This window comes from Arachis stenosperma, chromosome 3 (assembly GCF_014773155.1).
Source record: "Arachis stenosperma cultivar V10309 chromosome 3, arast.V10309.gnm1.PFL2, whole genome shotgun sequence".
Lineage (NCBI taxonomy): Eukaryota > Viridiplantae > Streptophyta > Magnoliopsida > Fabales > Fabaceae > Arachis > Arachis stenosperma.
The window spans coordinates 167,827,090-167,851,883 of NC_080379.1; the positions used below are offsets into that span (position 1 = coordinate 167,827,090).

At 36.4% G+C, this 24,794-nt stretch overlaps 1 long non-coding RNA gene and 1 pseudogene across 1 annotated transcript; one reads left to right on the forward strand and one right to left on the reverse strand.

The window, feature by feature from the left end:
* Positions 1-3,714: 3,714 nt before the first annotated feature.
* On the forward strand, positions 3,715-5,226 carry LOC130965540 (uncharacterized). Its single transcript, XR_009081224.1, has 3 exons — positions 3,715-3,978; positions 4,751-5,007; positions 5,117-5,226. It is a non-coding gene; the product is annotated as an uncharacterized LOC130965540 (long non-coding RNA).
* Positions 5,227-17,570: 12,344 nt separating this feature from the next.
* Positions 17,571-20,149, reverse strand: LOC130968040 (tetrahydroberberine oxidase-like; annotated as a pseudogene).
* Between the last annotated feature and the right edge of the window lie 4,645 nt (positions 20,150-24,794).

Consider the following 24,794-nt stretch of genomic DNA (forward strand, 5'->3'; position numbering starts at 1 on the left):
GCATATATAACTCACAAGTATATAACTTAGAGAAATAAGTGCCTCAACACAACAATTGGAAAAAGATAATATACATAATAAAAATATTCTAGAAATAAAAATTTGTACACCACTTTTTCTCTATTCCAATTATCTACAGTAGATAAGTATATTAAATTTTCAAACAAAAAAACAACAAAAATAAATAATATCTTATTGTTATATTATTGAAGAAGTTTCTTAATAAAATTTTTTAATTGACAAGATAAATATAATCCCCTGTTATACAACTTTTGAATGATACCAATACAAGACATTTAAAACAAACATAACTCTTTCTATGGACCAAAAACAAACAAAATAATGACAAAAACTTAAAATAAATGGTTATTGAAATATATTTGGACCTAAATCAAACTTCTATCTATAAGGGTCAAATCTAGAATTGACCATATTTGCAGAAATAAAAGAATAATCAAGCATCATTATTATTATTACGGTCAGTTAGCTTTTTGTTTTGTTTTATGGGTTTTAAAATGGGTCAGGTTTAGTTTCTTTCAAATATATGACTAAATTCAATCCATTTATAGTGCTTCAAAGGAAGTTTAGACTAATTGAGCACCTCAATCATACAAGTGATAATATCGCTTTTGGCTTTTGCCCCTCAATCATATTAGCCCACATCTAATCATTCTCTATAGTTTTTTATTATTGAAGGACTAAACTAATAACAGCTTTCTTTAGAGTGCTAAATTTATATCACCTATAACTTTTGGGTATCAAAGTGATAGTTTGCTAATTACTCTTTTTTTAAGACAAGAATTTCATTGAGACTGAGGAGGAAAATCAACATTTAAAAAAAAAAACGAAAAACAAACTTGATATTCAAGTAATTACACACTGTCAATAACTTGATATCTCAACCAACTCGAAAGTAATTGAAGTTATTAATGACTGAGGTAATTGTTTTACGATGAAAATTGAAAAGTAAATGGACTTAATTCACTACGTACCTACAAAGGCTTTCTTGTCTATTTGTTTATTGATGACAGCTTGTCATTATTCATACATACAAATGGTGTTGTTGAACCAGAATATTGCATTATCTCAATGTGCAGAATCTCCTGAACTTGTCTTTGTTAATACTGAATTCTCTTGGCTCCCGCAATTAAATAATTTAGAAAAGATTGCATCAGAAATTCAGATTACATTAAAAAAAAGAAGATAAATAAATAAATAAATAACTTACAGCTGCATTCGGTAACTGAATTAATGGGTACGATCAGAACATCACTCCGATCTTCTTTCTTAGACAGTTAGACATGGTTTTACTTCATCAGATTGAAGCATCCTCTCCAAAACCTGATCAATGGCTACATCAATCCGATAAGATAGAAAGTTAAATTTAGAAATGTCAAAAGGAAAGAGATAATATGTTCAGTACATTGTTTATGGCCACTATTCAAATGCAGTTATCCCTGTGTATCCCTCCTCACCCCAAAGTCGTTTCAGAACTCAGTTGTTCTGAAATTTTTACAAATTGTTATGTTGAGGTTGAGCAGCAACCCTTAGGAAGCAATGCATCATATATCGTGTTTTAATGGGCGCAAAAGAAAGGCTAATTCAATAAAAGTTAGTACAGAAATCAAAATCAATAAGCAACTTCTCAAGGTTATTCTAAATAATCTCCAAAAGTTCCAGACATATTATTATATTATTATATTATAATAATAATAAGTGCCATAAAACAACAATTTTTTTTTTTTTAAAAAAAAAGTGCAAACATCATTTTAACAGAAAAGAAAAATTGTTTAAATTCAGATTGACATTAGATCAACACACTTTGTTCTCTATTGCACACACCACCTTCCAAGTAAATGAAGGAACAAGAACATACCCCAAGTTGTGAAACCGAATACCAAGCCATACTCTGCATTTGACCAATCACTTAGTGGCAGTAAAATCCAAACTTCTTCAGCCTTCATTTATATACCCCGAGAGGCATCCAAAACCTCACTTAAAATCATAACAATCTCCCCACTCGTCTTCCTTCATTCCTGGAAGTGGCATTTTTAAATCATACAAAAAGCAATGCACAAAATCATTCACCTACACAAGTAAACAAAACAAAGTAGATTCTTTTCTAGACATTGAAAATCATATTTGAACCCTAACTACTTTGTAATTTCAAACTCTTTTAACTAAAAAACAACACTAATGCCGAAAGTGTTTCAAGAATTAGCCTGTATGTGCCACGAGAGCATTCTGCGAAACCTTCCGCATCGAAAACTTCCGGGAAGACAAGCCATGCGGGAGCGCCATTTGCGATTTGGAAGGTTGGAATCGTACAGATGAAACAAACACCTTAGGGTTTTGGAATGGGTTCTGATGTGGCTTCGGGAGTCGGTTATCGGGGGCAGTTTCCCCCATCTCCACGGCGGTAACGGTGTAGGTACATTCGCGGGAAAATGGAAACGAAATTGCGAAACGATAGTGACAGTGGCGCGATGCATGGAATTGAACCCCAAAAGGGAAAACAAAAAAATCAAAGACGAATGTATTGAACAAAACCGAATTATGGAAGCCCAATAAGAGTCCAATGTGAGCCCATTATATATGCTGTTGTTAGCGTCTATCTTAAGCCCACTGATCTCTTATGTTCGTGTATGATCATAAATTTCGATCTACAGCACCGACAAGAAATTTTTTTTAAAAAACTAAAATAAAAAACACGCTATAGCACCGACCAATAAAAGTCAAGAAGTAAGAACTAATAAAACTCCCATCCTTAATTTTAAGAACTAATAAAACTAGTAGTTTGTAGTTTTTTAAATAATTTAACAAAATTTAAATTTATCTATTAAAATATGTTTTATTAGATGGTAAAATTAGAATACATTTTTTTTATAATAAATCTAACATAAAAATACAAAACTATTTATAAAAAATCATAACACTAATAAAATGATAGTATATTTAACCTTTTATTTATCTGAATATATAAAAGATTAAAAAGATAAAATTAGTCAAACAATTATGAGTTTGAATATTATAAATAGTAAAAGGTATTTTTTTATTTGTTTATAGATATACATAATAAAAGATATTTTTAAAATAAAATTTATATATTAATTTTTTTATCTTAATTATATACGGTAGATAAGTATTTTGGACTTATAAAAGAACAACAAAAAAAATCTTTTGTTATGTTATTGCGGAAGTGATTTTTCTTAAATCAAATTTTTTTATTGACAAAACATAAATATAATCCTCTATCATATAACTTTTAAATGAGACTTACACAAAACATTTATTAATTTATATAGGAATTTAAAAGTTAAAACAAACATAATGCTTTCTTTTTTAACAAAAACCAAACAAAATTACGAGAAAAAACATAAAATAAATGGTTACTGAAATATATTTTTTTTTGTGTGTCTATTGAAAAAGTTATTGAAATATATTTGTACCTAAATCAAACTCTTTATGTATAAGAATCAAATCTAAAATTGACCATATTTGCAGAAATAAAAGGTTGATCAAGCATTATTATTATTATTATCGTCAGTTAGCTTAGCCTTTTTTTTTTTGGGTTCTAAAATGGGTCAGGTTGGGCCAAAGAAATTTAATTTTTGTCACAAAAGTAGCGTTTTTGGTTAGCGTCATTGGTAAGCCTACCTAAACCTATAAATACGCCTCGTTTGTGAGTCTTACAGTTTCGCAGTGTGAATTTTCTGTTTTCAATTTTCATCATCCTTTTCTGATTTATTCTTTCTCTGAATTTTCGGTCTCCTTTTCTTCATGCATTGCCATAAGCATATCGTAGCTGCATTATGTTGCGGGTGAAAGAAACGAGAACATTGCCACTAGGGTTCTTTTTTCTCTGCATTTCGTGATGCCCTTGGTAATGTGAAGCAGAACGGTGGCAGAGAAGAAGCTATCCATGTAGTGAAAGAACAAACACTGCATCACCTCTCTCGCCTCTTCAAGGATTTCAAGGTCAATTACTCTTCATCGTCACTCTATCTTTCTCTCCCTTTTCTATTTTGTTTTCCGTTCACAATTGTAAAAGTTCATAACTCTTTTAGAAATCTTGGTTCCTTTTCACAATCAGAAAAACGAGGAAGAGGATCAAGATGGTATCTTTCTTTTCTTTTCTTTGTTTGCACGTTCGAATAGGAGTCTTTTTTTTTTTAAAAAAGAAAACTTTTCCCCTGCACAATTAGTGAGTCAGTGGCAATGCCTCAAGATTCAAGAATCAAGATCTTTCTACTTTCTATTTTAGGGTTTCTTTGGTTTTGCTTTGTTATCCTTACAAGACAAGTTCAAGCTTTGATGTTTTGAAATTAAGCAATGGGTATTATTTTTAATGTTTAAAAAATTGGATAAAAAAAGAAAATATGCGGGAGGGGGTCTCTTTGATTTTGCATCGTGCTAAAAGAATTCTTGTATATGCTGCACTTACTGAATAGAATTGGGGATGGTCAAGCCTCGTTACACGTATATTGTCAATTTAGTAGAGTCAGCATAATGAACAGGTGGAAGTGGAACCTGCTACTCTTGTGCTATTAGGCCAACAATGCAAAAAGTTTTTTTGGTATTATTGATTGCCGGACTCTCTTTTATATTTTTACAATAATGTTGCAATCACCCTTAGATAGTGTTTTTGGCAATTTGACATGTCCTACTTTTAATTCTAGTTGAAGCTGTGATTGTTGTCTGTACACTATAATAAGCAATTCTTTTTTTTTGTGTGTGCTGTGGAATTCAGGCCTCTGCTATCGCTACATAATGAAATTGGAATGGATCCACTAGTCATTAGAGTAAGGGCAGTGCCTGGGCATGTTGCTGCGGATAACTTTGCTCTTGTTTATGCATTTTGGTCAGTGTTAATTCAAAAATTGGCTAAAGTTGGATATGAAGGGAAGAACGTATACATGGCTTCCTATGATTGGAAACTTTCTTTCGAAAATACTCGGGTTCAATTATTATTTCAAGAGTAAGCCTTCAATTATAATTTCTGGAGAGGTATACTTTCAACTAATATAATTTAAGTTGGACAATGCAAATTAGAGACCAGTTTGTAAGTAGATTGAGGAGTAAAATTGAGCTTTTGTTTTTTGCTTCTTGGTTTAAGGTACAGAGAGATTGATGGACGCTAGCTATCTAGTTAGATTTGTTGAAGACCCAATACTGAAGGCATCCTTATTCTTGAGGTTGGTGCAGTTTTCTTTCTTTTTCTTTTTTTACTTTAGTCATGATTTCTCATTGTTCATTTTCTGTGCATATTAAATAAAAATGTTTTGCTCCTTGAAAAAGTCATTCATAAAAATTTATTTCGACATTGGAAATTGGAAAGAATGATGGATATCAATGTGGCTAGAATCATTTTTGGGATAAACATAATAGTTGATCTTACGAGCATGGTAGAACAGTGAGATTATATTTGACTCTTTTGAACATGTTAAAAAAAATGCTATACACCCAAATGTTTGAATGTTAAGAAGCATGGTATGCATGCCATTCATAACTCTGCCTATGTAGAACTTTATTGCAAAGGATTTTACATAGATGGTTTCAAGTCCGGAAAAAAGAGGAGGATGAATGATGGACCCAATTTATGATCTTAAAAATTGAGATATGACATCTTGGACCCAATTTGAAATAAAGGAGGATGAAATACATTGCTTTTATGATATGAAAAAAATGTGGCATGATGCACATAATCCGATTGATCTAAAAAGATAGTTATGATCTCAAAGATTGAGATATGACATACTTGGACCCAATTTAAAATAAAGGAGGATGGTATACGTTGTTTTTATGATATGAGAAGGCGGCGTGATGTACTTGATCTAATTGATCCAAAACGATAGGTTTAAAGATCTCAAAAATTGAGATCTAACATACTTGGACCCAATTTGAAATAAAGGAGAATGCTATACGTTGCTTTTATAATATGAGAACAAGGTGGCATGATGTACTTAACCCAATTGATCCAAAACGATAGCTTTTATGATCTCAAAGATTGAGATATGGCATAACAATTTGAAGTAAAGGAGGATGGTATTGTTTTTATGATACGAGAAGAAGCTGGAATGATGTACTTGACCCAGTTGATCTAAAAAGATGGCTTTTATGATCTTAAAGATTGAGCGATGACATACTTGAACCCAATTTTAATACATTGCTTTTGATAAAAAAATGATAGCTTTTATGATCTCAAAATTTGAGAAATGACATACTTGACCCAATACGAAATAAAGAAAGATGGTATATGTTGCTTTTATGATATGAGAAGATGGCATGATGTACTTAACCAAATTGATTCAAAAGTTAGTTTTTATGATCTTAAAAATTAAGAGACGATGTACTTGGACCCAATTTTAAATTAATGAAATTAAAAAGGATGGTAAATGTTGCTTTTATGATACGAGAAGAAGGTAGCCTGATGTTCACGATCCAATTGATCCAAAATGATAGCTTTTATGATCTCAATAGTGGCGTGATGTACTTGACCCAATTGATCCAAAACGATAACTTTTATGATCTCAAAGATTGAGACATGTCATACTTACACCTAATATGAAGTAAAGGAGGATGATATACGTTGTTTTTATGATACAAGAAGGTGATGTGATATACTAGACCTAATTGTTTTAAAACGATAGCTTTTACGATGTTAAAGATTGAGTTATGACATTCTTAAACTAAATTTGAAGTAAAGGAAGATGATATACGTTGCTTTTGTAATATGAGAATAAAGTGGCATGATGTACTTAACCTAATTGATCCAAAAAGATAGCTTATATGATCTCAAAGATGGACATATAACATACTTTGACTTAATTTGAAATCATGGAGAATGGTATACGTTGCTTTTATGATATGAGAAGAAGGTGGCGTAATGTACTTGACCCAATTAATTCAAAATGATAGCTTTTATGATCTCAAAGATTGAGAGATGACATACTTGGACCCAATCTGAAATAAAGGAGGATGATGTTCATATCTTGGCCTAACACTATAACCCAGGCCCAAGCACGCCAAAAAGTCCAATCTAAAGATTGGCCTTCGTTTTCCACTGACCTCCTCGGAAGAGGTCGGATTCAACACAGACTCCATCCCTAAGAAGTCGATAACTGGCAGATAACACTTACTCAAATAAGTAACTGCTCATAAAATCTCTCAACCCACTTCTAGGAGTCATATCTCACATACCCTAAGATAAATGGACGGTTATCCACCTTAAAAGGTGGAACAATCAAATGAGCAAGTTGAGGCAGCCAACAAGGTTATACTGGCTGGGTTGAAGAAAAGGTTGCAAGATGCGAAGGGAGCCTGGGCTGAAGAACTCCCTCAAGTACTATGGGCATATCGGACTACACCTCAGTCTGCCACAGGAGAAACACCCTTCCGACTTGCTTATGGCATAGAAGCCATGATACCAATTGAAATCAATGAGCAAAGTCCAAGGGTGAGCTTCTACGATGAGGTTGGCAACGTACAGGGACATAAAGAAGAGCTCGAGCTACTCCCTGAAGTCCGAAAACAAGCCCAAATAAGAGAAGCAGCATTGAAGCAAAGGATGACAAACAGATACAAAAAGAAAGTCATTCGAAGAAGTTTCGTCCTAGACGACCTGGTCTTAATAAAAAATGACATCAGAGTCAACAAATGGGGGGAACGAAAGCTCGCTGCTAATTGAAAAGGGCCATATAAGATAAGTGAAGTCTTTGGAAAGGGATACAACAAGGTAACCGACTTCAGCGGTACCGAGCAACCAAGGTCGTGGCATGCTTGTAACATGAAAAGGTACTATAGTTAAAAGCGAACTTCACTCCCTGATGTACTCTTTTTCCCGACTTCACGGTTTTTTTTTCCAAAAGAGGGTTTTCCTGAAGGGGTTTTAACGAGGCATCAAAGTGGAGTCTGGGCTGAAGAACTCCCTCAAGTACTATGGGCATATCGGACTACACCTCAGTCTGCCACAGGAGAAACACCCTTCCGACTTGTTTATGGCATAGAAGCCATGATACCAATTGAAATCAATGAGCAAAGTCCAAGGGTGAGCTTCTACGATGAGGTTGGCAACGTACAGGGGCATAAAGAAGACCTCGAGCTACTCCCTGAAGTCCGAGAACAAGCCCAAATAAGAGAAGCAACGTTGAAGCAAAGGATAACAAACAGATACAAAAAGAAAGTCATTCGAAGAAGCTTCGTCCCAAACGACCTGGTCTTAATCAGAAATGACATCAAAGTCAACAAATAGGGGGAACGAAAGCTCGCTACTAATTGAAAAGGGCCATATAAGATAAGGGAAGTCTTAGGAAAGGGATACTACAAGTTAACCGACTTGAGCGGTACCGAGCTACCAAGGTCGTGGCATGCTTGTAACATGAAAATGTACTATAGTTAAAAGCGAACTTCACTCCCTGATGTACTCTTTTTCCTGACTTCACGATTTTTTCCCAAAAAAGGATTTTCCTGAAGGGGGTTTTAACGAGGCATCAAAGTGGAGCCTGGGCTGAAGAACTCCCTCAAGTACTATGGGTATATCGGACTACACCTCAGTCTGCCATAGGAGAAACATCCTTCCGACTTGCTTATGGCATAGAAGCCCTGATACCAATTGAAATCAATGAGCAAAGTCCAAGGGTGAGCTTCTACGATGAGGTTGGCAACGTACAGGGACATAAAGAAGAGCTCGAACTACTCCCTGAAGTCCGAAAATAAGCCCAAATAAGAGAAGCAGCGTTGAAGCAAAGGATGACAAACAGATACAAAAAGAAACTCATTCGAACAAGTTTCGTCCTAGACGACCTGGTCTTAATAAAAAATGACATCGGAGTCAACAAATGGGGGGAACGAAAGCTCGCTGATAATTTAAAAGGGCCATATAAGATAAGTGAAGTTTTAGGAAAGGGATACTACAAGGTAACCGACTTGAGCGGTACCGAGCTACCAAGGTCGTGGCATGCTTGTAACATGAAAAGGTACTATAGTTAAAAGCGAACTTCACTCCCTGATGTGCTCTTTTTCCCGACTTCACGGTTTTTTCCCAAAAAAGGGTTTTCCTGAAGGGGGTTTTAACGAGGCATCAAAGTGGAGCCTGAGCTGAAGAACTCCCTCAAGTACTATGCGCATATCGGATTACACCCCAATCTGCCATAGGAGAAACATCCTTCCGACTTGCTTATGGCATAGAAGCCATGATACCAATTGAAATCAATGAGCAAAGTCTAAGGGTGAGCTTCTACGATGAGGTTGGCAACGTACATGGGCATAAGGAAGAGCTCGAGCTACTCCCTGAAGTCCGAGAACAAGCCCAGATAAGAGAAGCAGCGTTGAAGCAAAGGATGACAAACATGTACCAAAAGAAAGTCATTTCGAGAAGCTTCGGCCTAGACGACCTGGACTTAATCAGAAATGACATCGGAGTCAACAAACGGGAGGAACGAAAGCTCGCTGCTAATTTAAAAGGGCCATATAAGATAAGTGAAGTCTTAGGAAATGGATACTACAAGGTAACCGACTTGAGCGGTACCGAGCTACCAAGATCGTGGCATGCTTGTAACATGAAAAGATACTATAGTTAAAAGCGACTTCACTCCCTGATGTACTCTTTTTCCCGACTTCACGATTTTTTCCCAAAAAAGGGTTTTCCTGAAGAACGAGGCATCAAAGTGGTGCCTGGGCTGAAGATCTCCCTCAAGTACTATGGGGATATCGGACTACACCTCAGTCTGCCACAGGAGAAACATCATTCCGACTTGCTTATGGCATAGTAGCCATGATACCAATTGATATTATTGAGCAAAGTCCAAGGGTGATCTTCTACGATGAGGTTGGCAACCTACAGGGGCATAAAGAAGAGCTCGAGCTACTCCCTGAAGTCCGAGAACAAGCCCAGATAAGAGAAGCAGCGTTGAAGCAAAGGATGACAAACATATACAAAAAGAAAGTCATTCGAAGAAGCTTCGTCCCAGACGACCTGGACTTAATCAGAAATGACATCGGAGTCAGCAAATGGGGGACGAAAGCTCGCTGCTAATTTAAAAGGGCCATATAAGATAAGTGAAGTCTTAGGAAAGGGATATTACAAGGTAACTGACTTTAGCGTTACCGAGCTACCAAGGTCGTGGCATGCTTGTAACATGAAAAGGTACTATAGTTAAAAGCGAACTTCACTCCCTGGTGTACTCTTTTTCCCGACTTCACGGTTTTTTCCCAAAAAAGGGTTTTCTTGAAGGGGTTTTAACGAGGCATCAAAGTGGAGCCTGGGCTAAAGAACTCCCTCAAGTACTATGGGCATATCGGACTACACCTCAGTCTGCCACAAGTGAAACACTCTTCCGACTTGCTTATGGCATAGAAGCCATGATACCAGTTGTAATCAATGAGCAAAGTCCAAGGGTGAGCTTCTACGATGAGGTTGGCAACGTACATGGGCATAAAGAAGAGCTCGAGCTACTCCCTGAAGTCCGAGAACAAGCCCAGATAAGAGAAGCAGCGTTGAAGCAAAGGATGACAAACAGATACAAAAAGAAAGCCATTCGAAGATGCTTCGTCCCAGACGACCTGGTCTTAATCAGAAATGACATCGGAGTCAACAAATGGGGGGAACGAAAGCTCACTGCTAATTGAAAAGGGCCATATAAGATAAGTGAAGTCTTAGGAAAGGGATACTACAAGGTAACCGACTTTAGCGGTACCGAGCTACCAAGGTCGTGGCATGCTTGTAATGTGAAAAGGTACTATAGTTAAAAGCGAACTTCACTCCCTGATGTACTCTTTTTTCCGACTTCACGGTTTTTTCCCAAAAAAGGGTTTTCCTGAAGCGGGTTTTAACGAGGCATCAAAGTGGAGGCTAGGGGAAAATAAGTCTTTAAAATTTCCCTAGTAGCAAAAAGTACCTTCATCAAATAAATAAAGATCTTTTCCTTATATCTCTTTATAAATTTCATTATTATTATCATTTTACGAAACGCGTCGACTTAAACTCGAAAAAACGTGAAAATCCCATACCCGACCTACATAGTCGGCATGATAAAATGAGGAGGTACAAGTCGGTGTAAAGAGGTTACACAGACGATCATGATAAATATGTATCCAAAAACCAGGAACGACTATCTAGTCGGAAGATCCGAGAAAAATAAAATGCATCGCAGAAATAACCTAAGTTACAGAAATTCAATAAGCAAAAATTGAATATGAGGAATACAAAGGAGATAAGAAAAAAAATCATTCAAAGGCAAAGGCTGTTGTCAAAATCACAGCCTGATTTTTGCGGGGTTTTTCATAAAAAACATCACAAAAGAAAATCGCAGAAAGCATGCACACGCCAAATATATCTTATCACCCTTATCCAAAAAAGGGGGATCTCAATAAAACAAAAATAAATTTTTGTTAACGACCAAAAAGGCCGAAAAAAGCCAACAACAAACCACCGAAAAAATAAAAAGAAAATTGTTCAAAAAAGGGGCCACAAGACGGGCCCCAAGTAGCTCAAATCAATTAATGGGAATGAAGATTAGAGTCACCAACTAGAAGGGAGTTCGGGTTTGCAGCAGGAGAAGTCAGAACAGTCTCTTCAACAGGAGTCTGGGCCTCTGAAGACGTCGGCAGCAAGTTGAGGCAGCCAACAAGGTTATATTGGCCGGGTTGAAGAAAAGGTTGCAAGATGCGAACGGAGCCTGGGCTGAAGAACTCCCTCAAGTACTATGGGCATATCGGACTACATCTCAATCTGCCACAGGAGAAACACCCTTCCGACTTGCTTTTGGCATAGAAGCCATGATACCAATTGAAATCAATGAACAAAGTCCAATGGTGAGCTTCTACGATGAGGTTGGCAACGTACAGGGGCATAAAGAAGAGCTCGAGCTACTCCCTGAAATTTGAGAACAAGCCCAAATAAGAGAATCAGCGTTGAAGCAAAGGATGACAAACAGATACAAAAAGAAAGTCATTCGAAGAAGCTTCATCCCAGACGACCTTGTCTTAATAAAAAATGACATCGGAGTCAACAAATGGGGGGAACGAAAGCTCGCTGCTAATTGAAAAGGGGCATATAAGATAAGTGAAGTCTTAGGAAAGGGATACTACAAGGTAACCGACTTTAGCGGTACCGAGCTACCAAGGTCGTGGCATGTTTGTAACATGAAAATGTACTATATTTAAAAGCGAACTTGACTCCCTGTTGTACTCTTTTTCCCGACTTCATGGTTTTTTTCCAAAAATGGGTTTTCCTGAAGGGGGTTTTAACGAGGTATCAAAGTGGAGGCTAGGGAAAAATAAGTCTTTAAAATTTCCCTAGTAGCAAAAAGTACATTCATCAATCAATAAAGTTCTTTTCATTATATCTCTTTATAAATTCCATTATTATTATCATTTTACGAAACGTGCCGACTTAAGCTCGAAAAAACGTGAAAATCCCATACCCGACCTACATATTTAGCAGGATGAAACGAGGAGGTACAAGTCGGTGTATAGAGGTTACACAGACGATCATGATAACTCGGTATCCAAAAACCAGGAACGACTATCTAGTCGGAAGATCCGAGAAAAATAAAATGAATCGCAGAAATAACCTAAGTTACAGAAATTCAATAAGCAAAAATTGAATATGAGGAATACAAAGAAGATAAGAAAAAAAATCATTCAAAGGCAAAGGCTGTTGTCAAAATCACAGCCTGATTTTTGCGAGGTTTTTCATAAAAAACATAACAAAAGAAAATCGCAGTAGCATGCACACGCCAAATATATCTTAAAACCCTTATCCAAAAAGGGCGATCTCAGTAAAACAAAAATAAATTTTTGTTAACGACCAAAAAGGCTGAAAAAAGTCAACAACAAACTACCGAAACAATAAAAAGAAATTGTTCAAAAAAGGGGCCCACAAGCCGGCCCCAAGTAGCTCAAATCAATTAACGGGAAGGAAGATTAGAGTCACCAACTGGAAGGGAGTTCGGGTCTGCAGCAGGAGAGATCGGAGCAGTCTCTTCAACAGGAGTCTGGGCCTCTAAAGACGTCGGCAGCAAGTTGAGGCAGCCAACAAGGTTATACTGGCCGGGTTGAAGATAAGGTTGCAAGATGCGAAGGGAGCCTGGGCTGAAGAACTCCCTCAAGTACTATGGGCGTATCGGACTACACCTCAGTCTGCCACAGGAGAAACACCCTTCCGACTTGTTTATGGCATAGAAGCCATAATACCAATTGAAATCAATGAGCAAAGTCCAAGGGTGAGCTTCTACGATGAGGTTGGCAACGTACAGGGGCATAAAGAAGAGCTCGAGTTTCTCCCTGAAGTCCGAGAACAAGCCCAGATAAGAGAAGCAGCGTTGAAGCAAAGGATGACAAACAGATACAAAAAGAAAGTCATTCGAATAAACTTCGTCCCAAACGACCTGGTCTTAATAAAAATTGACATCGGAGTCAACAAATGGGGGGAACGAAAGCTCGCTGCTAATTGAAAAGGGGCATATAAGATAAGTGAAGTCTTAGGAAAGGGATACTACAAGGTAACCGACTTTAGCGGTACCGAGCTACCAAGGTCGTGGCATGTTTGTAACATGAAAATGTACTATATTTAAAAGCGAACTTGACTCCCTGTTGTACTCTTTTTCCCGACTTCATGGTTTTTTTCCAAAAATGGGTTTTCCTGAAGGGGGTTTTAACGAGGTATCAAAGTGGAGGCTAGGGAAAAATAAGTCTTTAAAATTTCCCTAGTAGCAAAAAGTACATTCATCAATCAATAAAGTTCTTTTCATTATATCTCTTTATAAATTCCATTATTATTATCATTTTACGAAACGCGCCGACTTAAACTTGAAAAAACGTGAAAATCCCATACCCGACCTGCATATTCAGTAGGATGAAACGAGGAGGTACAAGTCGGTGTAAAGAGGTTACACAGACGATCATGATAACTCGGTATCCAAAATCCAGGAACGACTATCTAGTCGGAAGATCCGAGAAAAATAAAATGCATCGCAGAAATAACCTAAGTTACAGAAATTCAATAAGCAAAAATTGAATATGAGGAATACAAAGGAGATAAGAAAAAAAATCATTCAAAGGCAAAGGCTGTTGTCAAAATCACAGCCTGATTTTTGCGGGGTTTTTCATAAAAAACATCACAAAAGAAAATCGCAGAAAGCATGCACATGCCAAATATATCTTAAAACACTTATCCAAAAAAGGGCGATCTCAATAAAACAAAAATAAATTTTTGTTAACGACCAAAAAGGCCGAAAAAAGTCAACAACAAACCACCGAAACAATAAAAAGAAAATTGTTCAAAAAGGGGCCCACAAGCCGGGCCCCAAGTAGCTCAAATCAATTAATGGGAAGGAAGATTAGAGTCACCAACTGGAAGAGAGTTCGGGTCTGTAGCAGGAGAGGTCGGAGCAGTCTCTTCAACAGGAGTCTGGGCATCTGAAGACGTCCGCAGCAAGTTGAGCCAGCCAACAAGGTTATACTGGCCGGGTTGAAGAAAAGGTTGCAAGATGCGAAGGGAGCCTGGGCTGATGAACTCCTTCAAGTACTATGGGCATATCGGACTACACCTCAGTCTGCTACAGGAGAAACACCCTTCCGACTTGCTTATGGCATAGAAGCCATGATACCAATTGAAATCAATGAGCAAAGTCCAAAGGTGAGCTTCTACGATGAGGTTGGCAACATACAGGGGCATAAAGAAGAGCTCGAGCTACTCCCTAAAGTCCGAGAACAAGCCCAGATAAGAGAAGCAGCGTTAAAGCAAAGGATGACAAACAGATACAAAAAGAAAGTCATTCGAAGAAGCTTCATCCCAGATGACCTGGTCTTAATCAGAAATGACATCGTAGTCAACAAATGGGGGGAACGATAGCTCGCTGCTAATTGAAGTCGCCAATCACGCTCCAGAGATGATTAGTATTTTTCGACAAAAGACCCAAGTTATTCCAAAGCAATTTTCTATTAACCTTTTGGGGGCTTTCATATATAGCAGTAAGAAGTCAAGGAGCAGAGTTATTACAAGATACTAGTAAATGAACATATTGTTTATTATGACCCAAAATATCAACCTTCCAAATATTTGGATTCCAAAGAGCCCAGGTACCACCAGAATGCCCAACAGCATCTTCAATAAAACAACCCTCAAATTTCAATTTATTCCTGACTTTCAGACCTTGATCCCCACTAAGGTGAGTTTTGAAGAGAAGGAAAAATTTTGCATCAAATTCACGTTTTAAATCTTTAATAACAGTGAGAAAGGATTTAGAGCCAGCACCTCTAAAATTTCAACTGATAATATTCATAAGACCAAAAAAGAAGAGCAAAGTTATGAAAAACATGAAAATTATTGTTGGGCATTTGCCCTTTGTTTCAGACCACTGCGATCCTGAAAAGAGCTTTCCTCTTCATTTTTGCTCATTGGCGACACCATTATATGAACATCAAGAGGTCTGCATTATTAGCTATTAACTGCCTTCTCCTTTATAGCGCCATCTGAAGAGGAGCTCGTCCCCAATCATTGAGTGGAGAGATTCGTTTTCACAATATGATGCTCCAGGACCTTACTGGACTCCTTTGTTACCAAGAAGGCATCACCAACGTATACTATCAAGCATCACTATTTCCAAAGCTTCCATATCGGGGTTCCTACTATACGTGTGAGTTTCAATTTCAAGAGTATTAGCTACTTGTAATATACTAATGTAAATTTTGGCTTATTAAAGACTATGGGTGTGTTTGGCAACCACGTTAAAAAGAATAAAAATGCGTTTAAGTTTGCTATTTTTTATGTTTGGCAACTTTTTTTCTCTAAACGTAGAAGTGAATTTGCATCCCAAAAGTCTGTTCACTTTACTTGAAGCAAAAAATTATAGATTCTGCGTTCACTCAACGTACATTTAAATTTGTTGCTGGTCATTGTTGGTTTTTTCCATAATTTTTTTTATCACTTTTAATACTTTTTTTTCATGTTTTGATTTTTTTATAAATTTTTTTATTGTAATTTTGTTATAATATGCATTATTGATTTTATTAAAAAAGACAAAATAAATAAAAGATTGATCATATATAATAATAGAGTCATAAAGAATAAAATTTTATCATCCAAAATAATATTAAATAAAAGAATATTGAAAATATTAAAATAATTATTCTAATTTTTGTGTACTGTTTATTATTCTAATTTTTTATAATATGCATTATTGTTTCTATTAGAAATGATAAATTAAATAAAAAATTAATAATAAATAATAATAATAAAAATATAATTAGTAAAAAGTTAGAACTTAAAATAATAATAAAAATAAAATTATTAAAAATACTTAAAAAATATTAAAATGTGTTATTTTATATGTTATTTTTAATTTGATAAATAAATATTAATTTTTATTATAAAAAGATACTTAAAAAGTTGTCAATTTTTATATGTTATTTTTAATTTTATAAATAAATATTAATTTTTATTATAATAGTAAAAAATTATAATATATTAAAATTGAATACTATAAAAAATACTCTACAAAAAAATATTAAAAGAAGTATAAAAAAAGATTAAATATACTTAAAAAATAACATTATAATTTAATATTATATTTTTCAGTAATTAATTAATTATTTATTTAGAAGTGATTTTAACTAATATTATCCAAACAATATTTATTTTATCAAAATCAATTTTAGTATAAAATTGCCAAACATAAATCATATGGACATAAACTCACTTCTACTCAAAATCAATTTTACAAAATCACTTTCATTCAAACTCCAACGTCAATCCATAAAAATTAATATTTATTTATAAAATTAAAAATAACATATAAAAATCAAAATATGAAATAAAGTATTAGAAGTGATAAAAAAATTATGGAAAAAATCAATATTAACCAGCAACAAACTTAAACTTACGTTGAGTGAAGGCAGAAGTTATAATTTTTTGCTTGAAGTAAACGAACTTTTGAGATGTAAAATTATGTCTGAGTTGCGTTCAACAAAGAAAAGTGGTCAAACATAAAAAAATAGCGTTCAAAAAACTTAAACGCACTTTTACTCTCTCAACCATGTTTGCCAAACACACCTTGGGTGGGTGTTAAGGTTTGTGTGTAATTATCCAATAGGTGTTTTCATTGACATTTTAAATTTATTGGGTACATTTGAGTCTCTGCTGTGTAGTTGCATTAACTGTTCATACCTCAATTATTAGGACGGTTGTATATGATTGATTTTAAATATTTATTATTCAAACAATTTGCAAGCTTTTATTCAAAGCTACGTGAAGACAAGTATATACTTTGCAAAAGTTATGAAGTCGAACTATAAACTTTAAAATATATAGGCCTGGTTTAACTAATGACAACTTTTCAAAAACAGTTGCTATGTCATGTTACTCTTGTATTTTTATTAAATCATAATTTGACATCTCTTTGTCCGGCTGCAGTCAACAAACAAACTTGTGTAGTTTTAGTATCATTTTTATTTTGCTATACCAACCATTAAGGAACAAAACAGGGTATGCCATTTATTTATGATTATGAAATAACTATGGGTAACTAATCTATTGTATATTCTTTTTCTAGTGGGCACTGATGGTACCTCTACAATGGTGGAATGCTCTATTCATTCCTGAAAAAGTTTTCAGGATCAATTATAGCCTTCACTTCTACTAGCCGCTTAAAGTTATGGTTGAAATATTTGAGGCCCCAAGATTGTGCTTCAACATAGCTTGTATTCGGACCATTCACGCCCAAATCAAGGTCCCTGTAATTCAAGTATGCTCGTCTTGGCAACTTTGACAAGTAGAGCGCCAAGTAATCATAGAGTGTTCTTATCTATTTTATGTTCTTAGTTGCATCTTCATTGGAATCCCAACTAACAGAATATTAGATTCCATATAACATACCCTTTTTGTGAGAAAATGGAGTTGCTGATTCTGGAATCTCACTCATTATTCCACCATATGGTGTCAGGATCATGAATTGTGACTCCTCCAAAACCAGCATCTTCCATAACCCTTCTAAACCAGTAAATGAAATCGGTTCTGTTACATAATCAGATTTTGTTTTGAAACTTGATGATGTTATGTTCCTGTTGAGCAAGACCTCCAACGACTGGTCCACTGAAAAACCTGCAAAGTAAAGAACAGATTGAATCCAACTCATCTCAGTGAAGTTGCTTCGTTGCAATCCGAATTCTGCAAAACTTTCCTGCATCAAAGGGAGGAGGTTCTCTGCGGTTCCAAGGTACATTCCCGTGAAAGAAAACACCACAGTTTTATTACCAAGTCGAGAAGCTGAATTGGAAACTCCAAGAACTGCATGAAGAGTTCTGCAGGAAGCTTTGGAGCAACGGTTTGCCACTTGGTGAAAATCTCAGAACCACCATCATCAAGATTCCTTGAAACCTCAAAGATGGTAACTGTTGATGGAACTTGGACAAGCTTGATCTTCCATGCTGTGATGACACCAAAGCTTGAACCTCCTCCACCCCTTATGGCCCAAAACAGATCTTCCCCCATTGCTCTTCTGTTCAGTATCGTCCCATTAACATTGATTATCTGCGCATCGATCACATTATCAGCTGCTAGGCCATATTTCCTGAAGATGGTGCCAAATCCACCTCCACTCAAGTGTCCTCCAATGCCAATTGTAGCGCAACTCCCAGCAGGGAAGCCATGGACCTTGCTTCTATTCGCAATTGCGTAGTAGAGTTCTCCCAGAGTAGCACCTGATTGAACCCACGCTGTTTCGTCTTCCATGTTAATGGTTATGGACCTGAGGTTGAAAAGGTCAATGATGATGAATGGAACATTAGAGACATAAGAGAGGCCTTCATAGTCATGGCCACCGCTTCGAACTCTGACTTGGAGGTTGCTGTGTTTGGAACATCGCAGTGCTAGTTGGATGTGGAAAAGGTTGTGTGGAGTGACAATGAAGTTTGGTTTTGGGACTGAAGTGGCCAAGAATCTTGAGTTTCTTATAGAAGCATCCAAGATAGGTTCATAAGAAGAACTGGTTTTGGTGAAGACTATTACTGAACTTGTGTTGGTGTTAACTCCTAGACCGGACTGAAAACATTGAAGGAAATCTTCATGGCTAGCCGAACCTGATGATGATGCAGAGAAAATTGAGATGAAAATTATGGCAGGTAGGAGAACTAAGTTTACAACTGATCTAGTCATTTTGGTTTTCCTTCCTACCTTACCAATGCATTGCAATTCTTCTATTTATATAACCGTAATGCTACGGAGACAATAAAAAATTAATTACGTTAAGTAAACAATGAGAGATGCGAACAAAGAGTTGCATTTCAGGTTCATTAACAAACGTTATATCTAATTAATTCAAAATTTGTTTGTTATTTGAAAAATGACGTTTTTCTATACCTTTTTCATAAAAAATCAATACAAATTTATCTTATTTAACATTTATTAATTTTAGCGATAATTAATAAATATTAAATAAAATAAATTTAGGTTCTTTGTTATATGGCAACTCATGGACTGTTCATTTAAGGTTTACTAAAGAAATCGAATAATCATGGTTTTCATTTGGACTAAAGAGTTGTGTTGGAAATTAGAAATGTCAAAAGGAAAGAGATAATATGTTCAGTACATTGTTTATGGCCACTATTCAAATGCAGTTATCCCTGTGTATCCCTCCTCACCCCAAAGTCGTATTGTTCTGAAATTTTTACAAATTGTTATGTTGAGGTTGAGCAGCAACCCTTAGGAAGCAATGCATCATATATCGTGTTTTAATGGGGGCAAAAGAAAGGCTAATTCAATAAAAGTTAGTACAGAAATCAAAATCAATAAGCAACTTCTCAAGGTTATTCTAAATAATCTCCAAAAGTTCCAGACATATTATTATATTATAATAATAATAAGTGCCATAAAACAACAATTTTTTTTTAAAAAAAAAAGTGCAAACATCATTTTAACAGAAAAGAAAAATGGTTTAAATTCAGATTGACATTAGATCAACACACTTTTTTCTCTATTGCACACACCACCTTCCAAGTAAATGAAGGAAAAAGAACATACCCCAAGTTGTGAAACCGAATACCAAGCCATACTCTGCATTTGACCAATCACTTATTGGCAGTAAAATCCAAACTTCTTCAGCCTTCATTTATATACAAAATCTCCCCACTTGTCTTCCTTCATTCCTGGAAGTGGCATTTTTAAATCATACAAAAAGCAATGCACAAAATCATTCACCTATACAAGTAAACAAAAGAACAAAACAAAGTAGATTATTTTCTAGACATTGAAAATCATATTTGAACCCTAACTACTTTGTAATTTCAAACTCCTTTAACTAAAAAAAAACACTAATGCCGAAAGTGTTTCAAGAATTAGCCTGTATGTGCCACGAGAGCATTCTGCGAAACCTTCCGCATCGAAAACTTCCGGGAAGACAAGCCATGCGGGAGCGCCATTTGCGATTTGGAAGGTTGGAATCGTACAGATGAAACAAACACCTTAGGGTTTTGGAATGGGTTCTGATGTGGCTTCGGGCGTCGGTTATCGGGGGCAGTTTCCCCCATCGCCACGGCGGTAACGGTGTAGGTACATTCGCGGGAAAATGGAAACGAAATTGCGAAACGATAGTGACAGTGGCGCGATGCATGGAATTATTTTTTTTTTTGGTCTGGGCCAAAGGCCTCTAGAAGAAACCGGTTTGGATAGATCCGCCCCGGTTCCACAACAAAAGCTGAAGCACGCTCTAATTGAAGAAAAGGAAACAGGTGAATTTTCAATGTTCCTCCATTGCATGCTATATGGCGCCACTTTCAAGTCCTGTGGGAGCTTTGGATTTTCAATTGCGATTGAGTGCGCGCCGTGCTGCATCCCCTGTGTTTCCCTTTTGTCTTAGCACGAATTAGTTCTCTTGGGCTTCGTGGCCTTCTGTTGTGGAGCTGCCTCTTAAAACCAAGGTAAAGAGAGCAGTCTCGAGAACGGGTATACCTATTGCTCCAAATTTAAATGCAAGCTGGTCTGCACTTTGTCTATGATTCTCTGCATTGCTCTGCTGATCCTGTCTTGTTCCTTTCTTTTCAATTTGATACCTCGTGGAGCTTCCTTGAATGGTTTGTGACTTTCTTCTTCAAAGCACCGATGAAATCTGGTTACCCTTATTTATTTGCTGTTCAATTGTGTTTGAAGCTTGCATCCAACCTGCATAAGTGTTCGCTCCTGTCCTGCTAGCTAGCCGAGCCTCCTTTTGAATTATGTCCTGTATCGGTGTGGGGGGATTCCAGTCCAATTTCTCTCAAGTTTTCGCTCCGCTTCCATTGCTGCCGTCATGCGTGCCCGTTGGTTACCCTCCTTTGGGGTCCAGGTAAGACCACAATTCTCTATTTCTTTCATCCATTCTAAACTATCTTTTAGAATGGATTCTATTTCGCCTCCTATGTTGTTTGATTTTAGAGCTTGTACCATGAGAAGGCTATGCGACTCAATTAAAATTTTATTTAATCTAAGATTTTTGGCTAGGATGACTGCATTTCTAATCGTTGTTGCCTCTGCTGTTAGGGCTGAGCTCGCCTTGATTCTGTTCGTAGCCCCCATGAGGAGTCTCCCCCTGTTGTCTCTGATCATTGTTGCTGTTGCTCCTTCTCCTGAGTTGCAGTTGAAGGCTGCATCCACATTGGCCTTGATCCACTCCCCTGGTGGTGGCTTCCAGGTAGCTGCTTTCCTTTTTTTTTTGCCATGTTTGTGTTTGTTGCTATTTGTTTCTCATCATTGGTTGCTGCCTTAAATTCTTTCTCCATTGCGCTGGCTCTTTCGATTGTAGTCTTAGGATTGACTGCTATATTCTGAAAATAAGCTTTGTTTCTTGTTTTCCATAGTTTCCAACACAAATAAGCAATTTTACTGATCATTATATCCTGATTCTTGTCCTTGTTTGCTCTAATTTTCCTGACATTCTTAAGAAACCAGTTCCCAAAAGTAGAGACAATTTCTGTTGATTGACTGAGATGGCATTGAGACCCAAACCAGGCTGCCCTAGTCCAGGGACATAGTAAGAGGGTATGTTCTGTAGTTTCAACATTCTCATTGCAAATAAGGCATATGGAATTCCTTGTGAGTTTTTTCCTAAATAGATTGGCCTCCACTGGTAGGATATTCTAAGCCGCCCTCCACATAAACATTTTAATTTTTTGTGGTACCTGAAGTTTCCAAATTTCTGTCCACACCTCCTTGTCCTCTCCACTTGTTGATGGTGCATTAAGATTATGTTCGTTCTCCTCCTTTCTAGCAGCATGATATCCCGTCTTGACCGAGTAGCATCCGTCCGACCTATATGGCCATTTTAGACTATCCTCTCTGTCAATTAAGCTTATCGGGGTTCTAAGAATCTTGTTGGCTATATCAGTCGAAAAAATCCTTTTGATCTTTACTTCGTCCCACCCTTCTCCTCGTTTTATCAGCTCTTCCACTACGCTTATTTCCTGATTTCTCTCTATGAAAATCCTCCCCATGCCATAAACCCAAGAATCCTCCCAAATATTAATAGTTTTTCCATTACCCACCATCCACTTTCCTTTCCTTCTCAAGAAATCTCTCCCTTACATTCCTTTGGGAAATAAATGGCTTTGATAATTTTAACCCAAATTGCCTCTGGTTCTTGTAAAATTCTCCATGCCTGCTTTGCCAAAAGGGCCAGATTTTGATGTTGAATATCTTTGAAGCTTAAGCCCCCCTCTTTTTTGCTTTCACAAATCTTCCACCAGAACTTTGCAGCTTTGGCACTTAATTTTTTTACAGAAACCTTTGAGAAATAAGACCACATTCATAGCATAGACCGGAATGGCTTGAACCACTGATTTGATGAGGGTTTCTTTTTCCGCTTGGTTGAGTAAATTTTCTTTCCATCCTTCTAGTTTGCTCATTACTCTCTCTCTATCCAAGCTAAGGCTTTGCTCTTTGATCTCCCCCAATGTGCCGGTAACTCCAAATATTTGTCCGGATTGTCCCATGTGCTCATGCTCATAATCTCCTCTATGTTCACTCTAGCTTGTAAGGCCACCTGCTTGCCAAATGTGATCCCTGACTTTTGTAAGTTTATTTTCTGCCCTGATGCCTCGGTATACTGGTTGAGGATAGAAATAATTTGGTATGCCTCCTCAACATTTGCTTTAGCCAAAATAATACAATCATCTGCAAAAAGAAGGTGTGTGAGTGTAGGTGCCGTTAGCGCTATCTTAAAACAATAAAACCTTTAATCTTTTCCTGCTCTTGTGCTTTTTTCATCAAAATAGTTAGGACTTTTGTCGCTAAGATGAACAAGTAAGGTGATAATGGGTCTCCCTGTCTGAGTCCTCTACTAGGAATGATTTTTCTTGAGAGATCCCCATTTACTTTAATTCGGTAGGACGTTGTAGTGATGCACTCCATAACAAGCTTGACCCAATTTGAATGAAAGTCAAAGGCTTTCAGTACCGACTCAATAAAATCCCACTCCATTCGGTCATAAGCTTTGTTAATGTCGAGCTTAATTGCCATATTCTCCGCCCCATTACTTCTACTTTTTTCCAAGCTATGATATATTTCTTGTACAATTATAATGTTGTCTTGGATGAGCCTGCTGCTTACAAACGCACTTTGGATAGGTGAGACAATGTCATTAAGCATGTTTTTCAGTCTCTTTACCAAAATCTTGGTAATAACTTTATAGATGAAGTTGCAACAGCTAATAGGTCTCACCTGATTGAGATTTTCTGGTCTCTTGACCTTGGGAACAAGCACCGCCGTCGTTTCGCTTATGTCCGGATGGATCTTTCCATTTTCAAAAAAATCTTTCACCACTATAACTAAATCTTCCTTAACCACCTCCCAGTGGCTTTGAAAAAACTTTCCATTCAACCCGTCTGGCCCCGGGGCTTTGAGGCCTCCCATGCTGAAGACAGCCTCTCTAACTTCTTTTTCATCTACTTCTCTTATGAGTTCCTCATTCATTTCCTGTGTTACTCTTTTTGGCACTTTTTGGATGCATTGATCTACACCTTCTCTTATAGATTTAGTGAACAGATTGGAGAAGTGCTCTTCTATCATTCTCATTATGGTTGAACTGTTGGTCACCCAGTTTCCATTGCTGTCCTTTATTCTCTCAAGTCTATTTCTATCCCTTCTTTGTAGAGTTGTGGCATGGAAAAAAGTCGTGTTACTATCTCCCCATTTTAACCACTTGAATCTTGATCTTTGACCCCAATATTTCTCTTCTTGCTTCCATAATTGTTCTATCCTCTTCTTGATGCTCTGCGACAGTTCCTGCTGCTGTTCGGTCATGCTTGAGTTTTGGAGGTTTTGGAATTCTTCCTGTAGTCTTGCTATTTTCCTGTCAGTTTTAGTAAAATTTCTCCTGCTCCAACTTTTGAGCTCCTTGAACACAGAGAAAAAGAGTAACTTCAACCCAAAAGGAAAAACAAAAAAAAATCAAAGACGAATGTATTGAACAAAACTGAATTATGGAAGCCCAATAAGAGTCCAATGTGAGCCCATTATATATGCTGTGGTTAGCGTCTATCTTAAGCCCACTGACCTCTTATGTTCGCGTATGGTCATAAATTTCGATCTGACAAGAAATTTTTTTTTAAAAAGTCAACAAAGAAGTAAGAACTAATAAAACTACTAGTTTGTAGTTTTTTAAATAATTTAACAAAATTTAAATTTATCTATTAAAATATGTTTCATTAGATGGTAAAATTAGAATACATTTTCTTATAATAAATCTATCATAAAAATACAAAACTATTTATAAAAAATCATAACACTAATAAAATGATAATATATTTAACCTTTTATTTATCTGAAT